At 34.4% G+C, this 18,200-nt stretch overlaps 1 protein-coding gene across 2 annotated transcripts in view; it reads left to right on the plus strand.

The window, feature by feature from the left end:
• Positions 1 to 18,200, plus strand: part of CADM2 (cell adhesion molecule 2) — a 1,332,213-nt gene that overhangs the window by 1,118,834 nt on the left and 195,179 nt on the right. The gene's annotated exons all lie outside the window — the stretch shown is intronic.

An 18,200-nucleotide genomic window follows, 5' to 3' on the forward strand; every position in this document is an offset into this window, starting at 1 on the left:
GTGTATGGGGGAGGTAGGTTAGACTTTTCTCTGTAATGTAATAGTATGTAATACTCATTGCCATAATTGTACTCTCCCCAAAAGTTGACACATTATGGAATTGCTGAGCAGATTTCATTTTCAACTCAGACCTGTGATATCTTAACAGCTAATGAGGTCTGGATCTTCTAATTATTTAGACATCATGCATTAGTTTTTTTTCAGGTTCAGTATGAACCTCTTAGAGGCCATCTTGTCCTCTAAAAAATGGTATCATAGAAGGAAATCACTTCCTGCTGGGCAGCCAAAACTGACTCAAGGAACCCAGGAACTCTCTAAGTCATGAATATCCGCTAAGGCTGGAAACATCCATCTCTCAGAATATGAAGTTGTTAATCAAAGATGCAGAAGAAGATGGTCCAAGGACTCAGCAAACAAACATTGATTGATACTGCTATGTGCACCCTAAGAGGCAAAAAGAGAGTGAGTATAATGTGTTCTATAAAAAAAGAAACATGTAGCCTATCTTCTTATTCCTCTGAGGGTGGACAAAAGAATTTTTCTCCAAGACACTCAGTGATCCATCTTCTTTGACACATTGATCCTAGGCACAGAAATCAATAAAGATTAGCTAGGTCCTCTAAGCAAAGAACAGCACATATTCCTTTGTTAAAGCTGACATATCTGTCTAATTCCAAGGATCATCCTGTTACAGTACCACCACTTAAAATAAATGTTTATAATTCTTAGCATTCTCTGCACCCTTTTTCTACTACTCCACTATTGGTGCTAGGTTGGTATACTTCAACCTAATATTTTTCGTCTTATCTTTGCATTCCAGGCCCATAACACAGTGTCTTCAACATAGTAGGCTTTTAACAAGTGCTTGTGGAAGTAAGGAATACCATAAAAGATGATTTCTTGGTATAATTTAACAGAATACTATGGAGCTATGAAAGAGCAACAAAAACATTGCTTAGTTTAACTCCTTTGAGTATACTGAGATCAGATTACTTGAATGAAAAATGGAATTCTATGTTCCTCTATTGAAACAGTATACTAAAAGAAATGATAAGTCCTGAACCTCCAAAGTCAGGAAGCCATCACTGAAAATTCTAGGCAGTATAATGGTTCAAGTTTGTACTCTCTCCATATTCCCAAGAAGGGAAGACAGTACAGTTGGAAAGGGAAAAAGTTCAAAAATTTTAAAAAGATATGTATAAATTTTAGTTTGGTTCCAAAGTTCACATCTAGGTGTTTCTTCCCTGATGATTTTCAAAGGACATTTCCACCAAAATAGCCAGGAATAACATGCTAATCAATGTGGGGAACAGGGGAGGAAGAGAACACCAAACTATGGTAAGAAATTATCCTTTCTATATGTTTAATGGGTATGTAAATGTAAAGCCTATATCAGATTGTGAGCCGTCTTGGGGAGGGGGGGGGAGGAAAAGGGAGAAAAATTTTCAACTCAAAACCATATGGAAAAAATAAAAAAATTTAAATTAAAAAAAAAAAAGAAATTATCCTTTCTGAATGAGAGAGCTTTTCTCCCAGAGCACTCTCTACAATCGTCTGTGATAAAATATTAAACATGTGTCATGGAGGCCAACAGTAAGTTTTATAAGATCTGTGACATTCAGATATCTTTTGTAACCATGTTACATTGAAGATTTCAAAAGTGATTCAGGTTTATCATATTTCACTACCTAGGATTTTCAATGATCATTGGGACATGCAAGGATTTGCTGACTTCATTCAATAATGATGTTACTCCTCTGACAAAGACAGAATTATTGAAATTTTGGAAAGGATTTTATAGCTGGAAGGAACCTTAGTGATCACCTTGGAAACTAAGACCTAAAGAGATGAAGTGATAGATTCAAATTCAGTTCCTCTAGTATTAGTTGAGTGGGTTTTAAAGCAGAATTATATAGAAGCAAAAGCATTAGACTCTGAGTGAGGAGAAACACGTGTCGAAATTATTATTCTTGACATCACACCTGAGCAGAATAATGGAATTAGCACGATGCCACCAACGCACTTCCAGAGGAATAGTGCCATTTGGTAGCTTTCTTTTTAAACTGATTATTACTCAGGACTAGATGCTAAGATTGTTTTTGTTTTTGTTTTTTCTCACTTGAAATTCTAGAAACCTTATTACTGGAGGCTGAGGAACACCTTAAAACAAAAAGGCAAATGTTTTCAGAGAAGGGAGTGAAAGAGGGTTTGGTGCCAGCTTCTACCTCGTTCTCTTTATCCCCTGCCCCCAAAACCCCAAAGTTTCATGTTAGATCTGAGAGGGATGTTAGGGATTATCTAGTCAAAATTTACTCTGATTTTACAGATAAACTGAGATCCCAGAAAAGGAAAATTACTTACTCAAGGTCTCAGAGGAACTGAGGCTGAATTAACTTAGAATCAAATGGAGCATAGATCTCATAGAGTAAGACTATGAGCGCTGGGAGGAACCTGAGAGACCACCTTGTCTAACTCCTTCATTTTATAGAAGAGGAGACAGAAGAATTGGTGGCAGAGCAAATGCAGTTCTCCTGCCTGTTAAGTCCTGACAACTGTTGAAATTTGGCCTTAGTTTAGCAGATAGGACTAAAGGGTAGAAGGGGAATGGGAATGGGAGAGGAGAACTGGGTTATCTAGAGTAGTAGTGCCTGGACTCAGGACAAGGAGCTAAGCAAGGAGCTCCAAGGTCATTTTGGGCTTATTGCTCCCAAGCTTACAGACCTACCCCTTCCCCCCTTTATTCTCAGGAAAATATAAGCAATTGGGAGAAAAAAGCTTCTAGGATAAGAGATGCTCAAGAGTCAGAGGATGGAGAGCACAGAATCTGGATCCCACCTCTGACCTGCCTCATGTGTTTCTTCATGAAAGGAAGTTAACTATTCTTTTTTTTTTTTTTAGGCAATTGGGGTTAAGTGATTTGCCCAGGGTCACATGGCTAGTAAGTGTCAAGTGCTTGGTTTGAGGCCAAATTTGAACTCAGGTCCTCCTGACTTCAGGGCTGGTGCTCTATCCACTGTGCCACCTAACTGCCCCAGAAGTTAACCATTCTGAGAAGCCAAAATGAAAATACACAGTGCTGGAAAATATTTCCTTCTTTTTGGAGTGACCCAGCCCCTGTTTATAGGCCCTGCCATCCCTGAAGTGCTGCCCTCCCTTCTTTCACCATGCTGACAGTTTCACTTGCAATTTGTCCCTTATGCCTAGAGCCTTGGGAGCTCTAGTTCTACATGGGATTATCATTATTCCTTGGGCTTCCACCTGTCTCCAAGCAGCAAAATGTGTTGCAACATGTCTCTGTAGACTTGTTAGCAATAACAGGACTGACACAATAGATGAGGAGAAAGAGATTCTGTCTCAAAGAAAGAGGGATCCTGACTCTGCTCTTACTATCTTGTCACCACTCCCTGGCCACCGTTGCCCTAGAGACCACTGCTATCACATCACCATGAGACTCTACCTTGCCTTCTCCCTTGGGGTTATAAAATTGTCAGCCATTCTTTCAGTCTTGGGCTTTGGAGCAAATTTTTAACCCTGGGTCATGGCACTTAATGTTTTGCCTGTGTGCAGAAGCCCCTCTGGCCAGACTTGGCCTTTCTTGGACTATACAACATGCTTGGCAGCCTCTGCATTTTCACTTGGGGATTAAGGGAAATTTTCCATATTTTCAATCTCTATGGAATCTTACACCGCCATTTCTTCCACAAAGCTGTCCCTAATTTTCCATTCACCAAGGTCATTTCTTTCCAGCTTCTATAGAACTTCATACTTCTAAGATATCTAGATAGTACAGCGATAGGTTACTGGAACTAAAGTCAAGAAGCCCTGAGTTAAAATTTAGCCTCAAGTACTTAACTAGTTATGTGAGCCTGGGCAAGTTACTTAATTTTTGTCTGCCTCAGTTTCCTGATCTGTAAAATGGGGTTAAAAATAGCACCTACATCTCAGGATTTTCATGAGGATAAAATGATATTTTTATGAAGTGCTTTACAAACCTTTAAGCACTATATAATGCTAGTTATTACCATCATTATTATGATCATTAATGTATCTTATGGTACATCTCATGCACCATTTGTATTAGAGGATTGTTGTTTTTTATAGTTGTCTTTGCCTACTAGATAATAAGTTTCTTGTCTTAATCATGTTCATATCTCTACAACTAGCACACAGTGGCAAAGCATAGTGCTTGGTGTAATTAATTAATTTGCCTATTCTAATGAGAAATAACCAGAAGTAATCACTAGGACTCCTATAATTTTTGTAAGACAACTCTCTTCAAATGAAACATGCCAAATTTCAGTTCTCAACAGCTTTTTCATATATATTTGGATTAGACCTGAAATTTAATTATATATGGAACTCCCAGTGAGGAAATGCCCTCTACTAATTCCTAACTCTGAGGCCAGTTCACAATCCATTCTGCCAACAGTGTCTTTCAAAAATTATCTTTTAAAATTTTAAGTGATATTTAATATACATACATATATACACATAAGTATCTAAATACATGCAAGTATATATTTGGAGAAAGAAAGGGAGAAGGGAGACAAACAGAGATTTGATTGAAATGGGTAGTGCCTAGTGGAGACATAGATGAACGTTTCTGTTGTAATTTGTAATTTTAGAGAGTGGCCTAAGATGCTGAGAGGTTAAGTTAATATCTCATGTGAACAGAACTAATGTATATCAAAGGCGGGACTTGGTTCTAGATTTTTCTGAATCTAAGACGCACTGTCTGTCCATTGTATACAGAAGAAAGATGAAGTCCAGGTTGTATGAAATATGGCACCGGAAATATTCAGACCTCCTCCAAAGTATTCTGAATTCATTTATTTCCTTGTATTTCAAATGCTAAGCCCAGACAGTTATAGAATATAAAGCTCTCAAAAGATAAGAAGATCAAACTATAGGGTAATGGTTTCTATAGCTAATGAAGCCAGATGCTATTTCTTTCCAGTATGCCATGTAGATGTGTTTTCCATAATAGCATGACATCTAATCTTCTTATCTCTTTGATATAAATGCACTCACAGGGTTTCGCTGCATGACTACATGGGGTAGTTTTACTGTTAGATGCAAAAAAAATGAATTTCACATGGCTATGCGACCAGTATATTGTAGGCGGATTGCAAAGAGTGAATGCTAACAAACACTGCGTAGTTCAAATGCCAAGTAACTTTCTTTTTATCTGGAACTAGGTAAATACTGTTACAAATGATACCAAATGCTGAAAGACATTTTCTTTAAGGAAATGACAAATTATTTGATCAAATCCTATGTATCTGCTGTATTTAAGTAGTTTGGTAGCATTCAGAAATTCTTTTTGAGGGGCAAGGAAAACTTTCAGTTACATTCATATGGTCTTTGGAAATAATATTTCTCAGAATTTTTGTACTTATGAATTTTTACTCATCAGATAATTTTAATAACCTGTAATAAAAATATATGTATATGCATAGATCTATCTATTTTTATCTATGACATATCTAGTATTTGGATAAATAACAAGTGAAAATTTGCACATGTAATATACATGTACTGTATCAAGATAGAAAATCTTTTTGTACAGGTCTGATGAAAGTCTGTGTCTTTTATCTAAGGACTATCCTCACTGCATTCAGAAAGACTGATCACCAGAAGGTTGGCCAGCAGGTGATGAATTATTTTGGCCATGGAAACTCACAACCAATGTCTTTTATACCCCAGAGGGGCTGTGGAGAGAATACTTATACTGACAAAATCATCTCCATTTGAAGCAGTGAAGAAGCAAAGCACAGAGTTGGAAGAAACTGTCAGTAATCATCACTGCATACCCAATACTACTGCAATGCAGAGGCTTCTCTGCTGGCCAATTTGAATATAGGGAAAATTACAGTTAACATGAATATTCTCAAGCTCTTTGCTTTCATGTTAAAAAATATATGTTATGATAAAATGAAGGTTGTGAAATTCTCCCTGTCCTACTTCACTAACAGAAGTTACTAAATGAACTGACTGATGTAGTTTGGTAATATTATACTAATATTTGCCATAATATTCCAAAATGGAAGTACACAACAATTAACAGAAAAACTCTTAGTAGCATTTTAGGCCACTGTTTCATAAGATGACTTTGTTATTTCTGCGATACCATGAACAAATGACACTTTTCTCTGTGTTTTCCTAGAGAATTTTCAATAAAAGAGAATACTATTCTTTCCATTCCCTTTTTTTTTCTTCTACGATGGGTTTGTAGGAGATCTGGCCCTCTAATTTCGTTGTTCTCTACTGTTTGATTAAAGTAGATTTTGAGGTATTTAAGGGCGAGTATTTTTGCTCTTTTTTGGTATCCCTAGAATTTACTACAGTGTATGGCACATGAAAGGTGTTTAATAAGAGTTATCCAAGGCACTGAGAGATGAAGAGAAGCACCTGCCCTTAGACAATTAGTAGGTGTTAGAGGTAGGATTGAAACCATATATTCCTGGCTTGAAATGCATCTACTACCCCATTCATAGAATCTTATAGCAAGAAAGCACCTCAGAGATTATCTAAAACAACAACAACCCCCCCAAAAAATCCTCTGATCCTAGAGATAAGGAAACTAACCCTAGAGAATCCAAACTAAAAAAAAAAAAACCCTCCATACATTTTAGTCAAATATCATAGAAGTGAAAAAATAGAATTGTAAATAGCTTGTTCCAGACAAGATGGTGATAAAGTGATTTATCTAGAGGAGTAAAAATAATCTATAGTTCTAGTGAAAAATTATACTATAATCTAACTACTATTTTCAAAGATTTTTATGCCCTGATACTTTTCTTATTTTTCTTTAACTCAATTGAGCATGCTCATATGAGTAATTTTCATGATGTCTTCTATCCCAAAAATTTAATGTTATTGATCAAAATATTGTGGTACAGGAACAGTAGCACTCATTTTGAGGTACTCTCTGTATGCTTAGGGGATAGATATGAGACTGTGATACATATTCATCCAAGCATTTTAGAATAATTAGTTTTTTCATTCATCTCAGTGACCAGTTTCCACACAAACAACTGGTTCATTCTGGCAGGTGATCCAATTTAGTCATTAAACAGACTGAGAATATCAAATTGAGCTGTTTTCCATCTGGTGTTGTTTAGACACAGCCTTAGAAATGATTAAACATTTTTATCTTAAAACATTACTTTTAAGGTATAACTCTCACTAGACATGCTTGAGGAATGATTCAAAGCAGGTGAATTTAAAATGAATAATCCATTCAATTAAAAAAAATCAGTGTAATCTTAAAAGTAATAAAACATATGACAACCAGAGGAGCTATAGTGAATTTTGAAGATATCTCCATAGAAACATAAGAGTTAGAGGAGGATCTTCTAGAGGTCATCTAGTCCTATCTCCTATTCTTCTACTCTGATTTTTGGTCTACCCTCTAGTTCTTAATCATTTTTGTATCCTTTGTAATCTGGTGAAGCCTAAGGATCCCTTATCAGAATAATGTTTTAAAATGCATAAAACAAAATACAAACTAAGCAAATTATTTTAAAATATTTATCAAAAAATATATGTTAAAGACAAGTTCATGAACACTCAGATTAAGATCTTTTGTTCTAGAATATAGATTCACTGAGCCTGTTTGAAAAACTTCAGCAATATCGAAACTCTATCCATTCCACTCCTCAGCCCCTTCCCCTGGTACTAAATCAGCCTATTTATTTTTAACCATTCTCATTGTTAAAATGTTCTTACCTATACAGAACCCAGATCTAACTATGCATCTAACCAAGGCTATAATTTCAGTCCTCTAGAGCTACACAGAAAATGTTTTGTCTTTCTTTGTATAACTATAGTTCAGATATTCAAATGCAACTATATTGTCCACTCAAGTCTTTTCTCTTCTGGGTAAAACATGCTCATTTCTATCAACTGTGTTCCATGAGACCTGGTTTCCATGACTCTCACCAATTTTGTATATTGTTATTTGCTTATTAACATGTCTGTGCAGATAAATGATTAGTTTGACTATTTTAACTTTCTTTTCATTGGGGATTTGAATAAAAGTGATTTGAAGAGGGTTTTTTGAATACAAAATCATTCTTATGTAAAGAAATTTTTTTATAGCTAAATGCTCAATGTTATTAGCTAGTGTAACAAAATTTCACTGATAAAATTAGTGTCATTACTGTTTTTCTCTTATCTCCTCTTAAAATAATCAGAAATGGGTAGAGAATTAGAAATAATTTTTAATTAAAAATTTTGAGGATAATAGTTGCAGCTCCTCTTGGTCATACATTTAGCCAAGGAGCTGGAACAGTCTTCAAATGGGCTATTTTCCAATTCATAAAGAGCTCTTTTGGTTTGCATATGATGGATATATTCATTGTTCATGTATGTTTCATGTTGCACAGTTGGTAACTGAAAAAAAATAAAGGCAGGGAGTTTTGCTTGAGAATAACACATCTACTTTAGGACTATAAGACTAGAAAAAAAGCTTTTTGTTGAGCTACGGTTTCACTTAACAAGTTTTGACATTCTAAGAGTATGTTCATGTAAATACACAATGAAAAGACATGGTCAAATATAAGCCTAGAAAAACACAGAAGCCTACCTTCACATTTTAAAGCAAGATCTTTGAATTTACAACATTTCTCCAGCATCTAATTTTCTGAATTTTGAACTTTCCTGGTGAAATAAATAAGACTTGAAATAGCTATTTCTTTTAGAAATCTAGAGTCATGGAGAAGATTTTAAAATGGTATTGTATTTCTTCCAGTACAGAGTTCACTTTTTGTATTATTTTTTTTCAAGGCAAATATGTAGTCTTCTTATAGTAAATTTATAATAAAGATAATAATTGCTAGCATTTAAGTAACACTTTAAGATTTATAATGTGTTATAAAAATATTGTCTCTATCCTCACAATTGCCCTGAGAGGTAGCTCCTTTATTATTCCCATTTTCCAGATTAAAAACACTGAGGCAGACAAAGTTAAGTGAGTTGACCAGGACCCTCAGCTAGTAAATGTCTGAGACCAGATAACTCCAGGTCAACTACTCTATTTATGGCAGCACCTATTTGTTGAAAATCTAAATCAGAAGTCTTCCTCAACAAAGGTAAAGATAAAGTAAATAAGTTTCTTCTCAATAGCATCTAGTTTTAAAAGTTAATATTAAGTGAAAAGAGATTTTTTTGGAAGGAATTTTTTTTATTATTAGGTTTTCAAATTAGTCTTTTGTTATAGCAAAATAATTCCTGTCTAGATCATCTTTTACTTACTCCTCTAGAGGTATAAAAAAATTCTCCATATGAACATAAAATCTCATTCATGTTATCAGTCATTCAATAAACATTTAGGCATTATGTGGAATTCAAAGATGTAGATGTTATGTTTTATGTCCTTTAGAAATGGTTAACTTAATGTGGGGTTGGTGAAAGTAGTAGTAAGAGTAGAAGGCTTTCCAAATCTGTGATTTCAATGATTCAGGTGATTCCTGGTGTGAAACCTTACTCTGATAAAATAGGTCAGCAATGCAATCTGAAATGGATAATCCTTAAGAGTTATTTGTGTGGGGCATAGGGAGATTAAGTGACTTTTCCATAGTTGAACATACCAGAGGTATGTGAATAAATCAGAATTGAACCAAGGTCTTCTTGATTTCAAGGCCAGCCATCTAGACAAGTTGCTTCTTTTCCAATGAAGAAGAGGTAAAAATGTGTATTCAAAACCATACATGGGGAATTTGAGCTAGTCTTTATAAGATGGATATATTTTTAATAGAAGAAGATGGTGAGGAAGGCTTTCCAAGTACAGTAAACAGCATGAGTGAAAACATGGAAAATGTAAAACACCAGGAAGTCTTCACTTCTTCCCTCCAGATTTTCAGTGATGGAGTCATCACTCCTAAGTTTGCATTTATTTTACACAGTGCTAACTCTTAGGTACAATGACATTTTGCCTTTTCTAGTTTTTTAAGAAAGGATGTTTCACATACAAGAAAAATAGCAGGTTTGGCATTTTTAGTTGTTTGAAGAAAGAAAAGACAGGTTTAGTAATTGAAAGCCTGTCATTGAAAAGCTTCCTGCAAAGGGTTCATGTCACATTTCCAGTTTTATTGCTCAGGATCTGTTAGCATTTTTATTATAAAACTCCATTTTCCATGGTTTCAGTAAAAATTTACTTCAGGCTGAAACTTGGTATACCAGATATCAGCTCTGGAGCAATGGTTGTTTTACCAATTTTCCAGAAGATTGATTTAGATTGTTTTATGTTGTATGACTGTAAAAGAACAAAACAGAAAAAAGGATTTACTAGTTTCATATTTCTTTGTTTTGTCTGTACATTTTAACTCTTTCACTTCCAGTATTTCCTAAAGCTTTATTGAATTACAGGTAGCAGAGATTATGCATTTCAATATGAAATCATATTAGAACTGACACAAAAATTCATTTTACAATTCTCTAGGCATTTAAAACCAATATTATTGACATTGAACTTAGGAAATTTTTTATATTACATCGTCTCTAGACTATGTAATTTATAGATAGATACTCAATTACTCTGTAGTTTCATTGATGTTGACATTCTTTCTAAATTGCAGGTTTAAACTCATTAATGACTGCCCAGATTGTGCAACTCCTGTCTATGTCCTCCAGTGAATTCAGTACAGGAATATATCCAACATCCTGGTGGCCTTTCTGTTGGTAACTAAATGGCTTCTACAAATCAGGCACTATGCTAAGATTTGTGGCCATTAAAGAAAACAAAAACAGTTCCTGCCCTTCAAAAAAATTGCAATCTTACCTTCTCACTGTCTGCTGACATTATGAGAATACCATTGTAGTGTGCACTTTCATGACATGACAGATTTTTAAAAATCATATATTTCTACATGCTTTCCTTAAATTCTTCTTTCTAATTCCTTACTTGTGGTGAGGTTCAGCCTTTTTCAAATCCATCATATGACTCTATATTGCCATACAGTGATACTCAGTTTTAATTATTCAGAGACTAAACATATCTGAGAACTCACAATCCTGTAACAAAACCATAGTAGCCACAGCAAAACAAACTTAAACTATGGAGTGCAGATCATGAATGGGAAATTAAAAGGAGAAAAAGAAAATGTAAAATCCCATGATCAGGGTTAGACTTGAATGAAGACAGGAGGAGAAAAGGAATAGGATCAGCCCATTCCAATTATATCTGACTAGTGCTGATCTCATTCCTTTTCTTTCCTTACCTCATTTTATTTTGTAAAGAATGGGGTGGAGAGCAAAAAAAAGAAAAAATAATAAAAGGACGTAATGGAGGGAAGAACACAATTAACAATAATAACTGTGAATGGTGATTGGATGAACTGATTTAAATAATGGAAAAATATTTCAGATTTGAACAATATGTTGTTTATAAGAAAAACAGCTGAAAAAGCTTCATAGAGTTAAAATTAAAGAGTGCAGCAGAATATATTATGCCACAGGTGAATCGTTTCTTTTTTAAATTCTTTAAAATAATATTTTTCCCCTATTACATATAAAGACAAATTTCAACATTCATTTAAAAAAAATTGTTCCAAATTTTCTCTCTCCTCACCTCCCCCTCCCAGAGACAATAAGCAAATGGATATAGATTATAGATGTTCAATTATGCAAAACATGTTATTAATGTTGTGAAAGAAGACATGGGAGGAAAAAAACCTTTTTCCAAAGGGGGAGAAACACAAAATAAAATATAGAAAGTAAAAAATAATTTGCTTTGATCTGTAGACTCCATCAGTTCTTTCTCTGGATGTAGATAGATTTTTCATCATAGGTCCTTTGGAATTGTCTTGGATCATTGTATTGCTGAGAATAGCTAAGTCATTCACAGTTGGTCACTGTATAATATAGCTGTTGCTGTGTATAATGTTCTCCTAGTTCTGCTCACTTTGCATCAGTTCATGTAAGTCTTCCTAAGATTTCCTGAAATCAGCCTGTTCATCATTTCATATAGCACAGCAATATCCCATTGCAATTCAAGTGAATCTTTAAAAAAAAAACAACCCTAGGATGACAATAATGATCCTAGACAAGGCAACAGTAAAAATGGGCAATGAAAAGACATAGGCAGAGAAGCTATTTTATATTTAAGTGTAGAAAATGAAATAGAATCATACATATAGGTATGTGTATATGTATGTGTGTATATATATGTGTGTGTATGTATACACACACACACACACACATATATATACATATATATATACATATATATATATATATATATATATATATATATATATATATATAGTCATGCAATGAATGACAATGCATCTAATCACCTATGGGAAAAGCTAATTAAAAATTAGAGAGAAATAGCAAAATAGTTGGTACTTTCAGCTAAAATGGCTGCTGGAATAGCACCCAGCTCTCACAAACGTACTCCAAGAAAGATTTAAAATTGTCACCAGACTGAATAATGGTCAAGAAATCCAAGGAGAAATTACTGTAAGTTGTTTCTTCCACCATCTAAGTGAAGAGTCATGCAGAAACCTAAACAGGAGAGGGGATCATTAGCAAATCCTGCTCCAGGACAAGCAAAAATTCACTAAACTCACAGCATGACCAGAACTGGGACAGAGACACTTCTGTGTCCTCTGGCAGATAGGGTAAAGGGCTCCCAAGAGAAAGCCTCAGTGTTGGAAGTTGGAGTTTGAAACCTCAGGGAGTTGTTGCAATGAGATAGAATCAAAACTGGATAGACCCAGGCATTCAGGGGCTCTGCAGTCTCTAGATGATATGAAAGTTCCTGAAGAACCAGTACTCTGGACCCCACAAATCCATGAAAGCTTAAAACTGGGAAGTGGGGAACAGCCTAAGAATCTGGGGCACCTAGAGTGAGAGGAAGCAAGGCCACTATGATAACCAAATATGCAGCATGACTTGGGGTGTGGGGTGACAGGGCCTGACTCGGGCGCAATGCTCCAGTTCAGGAACTCAAGCTGAAGAGATAAGTAAAATCGAGAAGACATAAACTTTATTATTAAATCAATTAAATCACATCAAAACAAACAAAAAATCATCATAGACCTATAGATGTCCAAATATTCAGCTTAGGAAAAGAGAGTAATGGAAACAAGTGCAAGAGAAAAGGAAAAGAAAAAAAAGAGGTTTCCCTACGGAGGGGGAAAAAAACTTTCAAGAAAGGAATGGGTTTCAAGGATTCCTTAAAAAAAAAAAAAAGACCAGGGCTAAGTAAAAACTTTGAAATGTAAGTATGATCCTTCCAGAGTGCTTTCCCTCCAAGGCTATTTTCCAACTGTTCTGTATTTATCTTGTATCTACTGATTCAATGATGCATTGTTTCTCTTATTCAAATATAACCTCCTTGAAAGCAGGGTACTATTCCTTTTCTCTTTTTCATTTTGGTATCCTCTGCATTTATTGTGGGGCCAGACACATAGTACGTGCTCAATAAAGCCATACTGATGAGTCCATTTAAGTCAGGAATTTTGTGTAGTGATTGTTAAATTGCATTTTGATAGTCACTTAAAATGATTACACAGTAAAATACACAAAGGTCTTATTGCATCAACATTATGCTATGTTGTGGCATAGATTACTGTCCCACTGGAAACATCAAAATAAGATACCTTTAGATTCACTAGTTATTTGTATGATAGTCATTAGCTTATCAAAGCAGTTAAAGAGGAAAACAAATATGTATAGAACACTTTGTTATTTCTTAAATGAATGACACACTCAAAATATCACAGTAGTCATATTAAAATCCATTTCATTTTAAATGTTGACTTAAAATTCAATTAGACTCAATGAATACTCAGATAAATTCTACAAGTAAGAGGTACAGTATTTGAATGAACTTTTCTAGGAGATTTTCACCAGGATTTTTGATTTTACACAGCATGGATCCTCAATGCAGATTTGTGTAATTTAGGAACCACTTAAAACTAGTGGTTTATTGAAGGAAATGATCTTTTTCTCTGGAGTTAAGTAATAGCTAATAGAATTCTACTCCTTGGTCATTGCTTCTTATGTGCTGCATGATTAAATCCTCTAGAGCTCAAACTTTTGAACCCTTCAGTCACTTCACCAATGGGTGCCTTGAACTTAAAGGCTGAGGAGGCAGAGCATTCTAATTAGAGGCTTAGCCCAGTAGTTCTTTTTTCATTCTGGGATGTTTGAGGAATCCTCCTTCAGTCATTCAATGTACTTATTTCTTTTCTTCAAGGGTTCAGAGAATTTTCTTATGCAACAGAATGAAAAATTACACTCTATTCAAAAAGAGACCACATCCAGAAAATTTCCTTAGTGGTGATCGTTTTTTATGTAGATTTATTTTGAGGACCTGGAAAATTCTTGTGAGAATTTAAGCCTATGTCATAATTCAATTTTTCTTTCTTTCTTTTTTTTTTAACTTTAGCAGGTCAGTGTAGCTAGAAAAGTGAAACTGCATGAAAAATATGGATCTGCAATAATGTCATTTTTAAAAGTATGTGCAACTATAGATATAATTTATGTTTGGTCAACAAGCATTTTTTTTAATTAAGCACTTATGTGCCAGCACTGTACTAAGTTCTGGAGACCGTGTTTGTTTGTCTAGTAGGTACTTAATAGATGTTGGTGGAATCTCTTTTCATCTTTACTTCTGGCTTCCCTGACTTGCTTTAAGTCTCAGTAAAATACCACCTTCTATAAGCAACCTTTCTTTCTTCTCCCTTAATGCTAGGGCCTTCTGTCTGTTGATTATTTCTTATTTATCCTATACATGTCCTGTTTATTTTTAGTTGAATGTCAATTGTTTGCCCCATAGAGTGAGCCATTTTAGAGTAGGAACTCTTCTTGCCTTTCTTTAGATCCCTAGGGTTTATCATAATGCCTGGCATATAATAAACTCTTAATAATTGTTTGTTGATTTTCATGATCTTAACTATCTATTGAATATCTGTTATGTTCAAGAAAGTAATATCATATCCTCATTTAGGGAAAAATAATGTTCCTTTATGCAGTTTGGTTATTTCCAATATTGAGATGACCATGTAAACTAGGACTTAAGAATATAAATGTAGTAATTTTCTTTAATTTCATGAAGAATCTCAGAGTTGAGATTGCTATTAGAGACCCTCTCATCTACCTGCTGTTCGAACAAGAATCCCTTTTGTTATATATCTTTGACAAGTGGTCATTTGGTCTTTGTTTGAAAATATTTAGTTAAGGGGATCTCTCTTACCTCCTGAAGTAGCCAATGACACTTTTGCATAGCTTCAATTATGAGGAACTTTTTTCGTGCCATTAAACCCAAACCTGCAACTTCCATAATTTGTTCTTTATTCTCTGGGCCAAATATGACAAGTCCAATCTCTTTTGCACGTGACATTGCTACAAATAAGTAAATACAGCTGTTCTATCTGCCTAAATCTTTTCTTCCCTAGCTATTCTTACCCATTTCCTTCAACAGATCCTTCTTTGATTTCTTAAAGCCTCTCTCCATCTTGGTTGCCCAGCTATGAACTAAATTCAGTTTTTCATTTGTAAAATGTGGTGCTGAGAACAGAACATAAAATTTTAGTCATGGATTAACAAAGCCAACTACAATAAATCATGACCTTGGGGGCAGCTAGGTGGCACAGTGGATAGAGCACTGGCCCTGAAGTCAGGAGTACCTGAGTTCAAATCCATCCTCAGACCAAACACTTGACACTTACTAGCTCTGTGACCCTGGGCAAGTCACTTAACCCCAATTGCCTAAAAATAAATAAATAAACAAATGAATGAATGAATGAATAAATGAATAAAACAAACAAATAAATAAATAAATAGGCAAATAAATGAATAAATGAGCAAGCAAACAAACAAATCAATCAGTAAATATATCATCACCTCCCTAATTATGGGTAGTCCCCTCTCTTAATTTAGTTCAAGATACTATGATTTTTTTTATTTTATTGCAATGCCACATAGTTGCATTCATAGTATACTAATATCTACAAAATCTTTTCCATAGGAATTTCTTTCTAGTCACATCTACCCCTTTCTTATACTTTGAAGTTGATTTAAAAAAATATTTATCCCTACTGATTTTCATCTTATTAGATTTGACCCATAGTTTTAATCTGTTGAAATCTATTTAAATCCTAACTGTCATCTAGATAGTTAGTTCTCCATCCAGGTTTTGTGTCATTTTCAATTGTGACAATACTGGCATCTGTATAAGAAATTTTGTTAAAGGCTTTGCTGAAATCTTATTTTTTTTTCTTGACAAGTTCTTTTTTATTTTTAAAAATTAATTTATTTTTAGTTTTCAGCATTCACTTCCATAAGATTTTGAGTTTTAAATTTTCTCCCTCTCCCACCCTGCCCCCTTTTAAGACAGCATGCAATCTGACATAGGTGCTACGTATACATTGATATTAAACATACTTTCACATTAGTCATGTTGTAAAGAAGAATTAGAATAAATGAGAGGAACCACGAGAAAGAAGAAACAAAACAAAGCAACAACGAAGGAATGAGAGCAAATAGTATGCATCCATCTGTGTTCAGACTCCAAAGTTCTTTCTCTGAATATTGATAGTGTTTTCCATCATGAGTCTTTTGGAGTTGTCTTAGATCCTTGCATTGCTGAGAAGAGCTAAGTCTATCAAAATTAGTCATCGCACAATGTGGCTGTCACTGTGTGTTACAATGTTCTCCTGGTTCTTGTTCACTTCACTCAGCATCAGTTCATATAAATCTTTCCAGGTTTTTCTGAAGTCTGCCTGCTCATCATTTCTTATAGCACAATAGTACTCCATTACATTCATATGCCACAACTTATTCAGCCATTCCCCAGTTGATGGGTATCCCCTCAATTTCCAATTCTTTGTGACCAAAAAAAGAGTTGGCTTTGCTGAAATATTAACTTATTAACCCTACCCACCCAACAACAACAGAATTGAGCTTTGGCATGACTTGTTCATGATAAAACCCTACTCATTCCTTTTATCGTTACTTTTTTTTTCTTTCTAAATGGTCACAAACTACCCCTTAACAATATAAGTGAGAATTTTTCTAGGAATCAGTACTTACTGTTTTTCAGTTTTCAGGTTCTACTTCCTTCCCTTAAAAAAAAAAATAGAGACATTTATGATTATTTAGTCCTGTAATACCTCTCCCAGTCTCCCAATACAAGTTCACCAATCACACCTGCCAATGTATGTTAAGTAGAAATAAATTTCTTATATGCTACTTCTTTAAATCATAGCATCAGAAAGTTGATTTTGTAAAGGTGTCTAATCCAAGCCCAGTAGAAGCATTATATCATATAACTTATTTCACAGAGAGATCGAGAGTTCCCTTAATTAGCTTGAGAGAGGATTTCCAGATTTCATTGAGATAAATAACGTTTCATGGTCAACAAAGAAACATTGAACAAATGTCTGAATCATGCAGGTTTACTTACAAAAACAGAGGAGTTTATGATGACATTAAGGATTAGGCTGTGGCCACTAAAGATTGTAGAAATGATATTATTAAAGAGCTTAAATTTATTGGTTAATAAAGATTATGCAATGATGACATGATGGAAAGTGTGCATCTTTGTATTACTAGACATAAGTGATTGGTTTTAGAATTTGTTGCCAAAAGTTTGCTATCCTTTGTAATCTAACAAACAACAAATCTTTATATTAAAGATACAAATCCCAATACATCTTTGAGTATTCAATAGTTTATCTATATGTGAAACATAGAATCATTAAACATAAACTAAATATAACTGTTGCCTACAAGTGCCTAGATGTAACATTGATATATACATCTATCAGAATACCCATAATCTCCAGACTATATGGAATGGAAAAAAATATATAATTGGGAATGGGAGAAGGTATGTGTCCTTTATTTATTCTGCCTGCTACTGGAGTTATCCTGAATATGTTTTCTTTCTAATACATTTAGTCAATTATAAAATGCAGTCATTTTTATTCACCTGAGCAATAGTTCATTGAACACTAAAGTATAAAAGAATAATAGTAGTATAGTGACATCCTCAGTCTGTTTCTATCTGAAATCCATCAAAAAAGATGAGAAAATTATTATTATAATAATGTTGTAGTTCAATCATTTTTCAGTTGTGTCTGACTCTTTGGCAAAGATACTGGACTGGTTTGCCATTTCCTTCTCCAATTTACTTTACAGATGAGAATCTGAGCCAAAAACAGTTAAGTGACTTGCTCAGGGTC

Source organism: Phascolarctos cinereus, unplaced genomic scaffold, assembly GCF_003287225.1.
Source record: "Phascolarctos cinereus isolate Bilbo 61053 unplaced genomic scaffold, phaCin_HiC Scaffold_7;HRSCAF=346, whole genome shotgun sequence".
Classification (NCBI taxonomy): Eukaryota; Metazoa; Chordata; class Mammalia; order Diprotodontia; family Phascolarctidae; genus Phascolarctos; species Phascolarctos cinereus.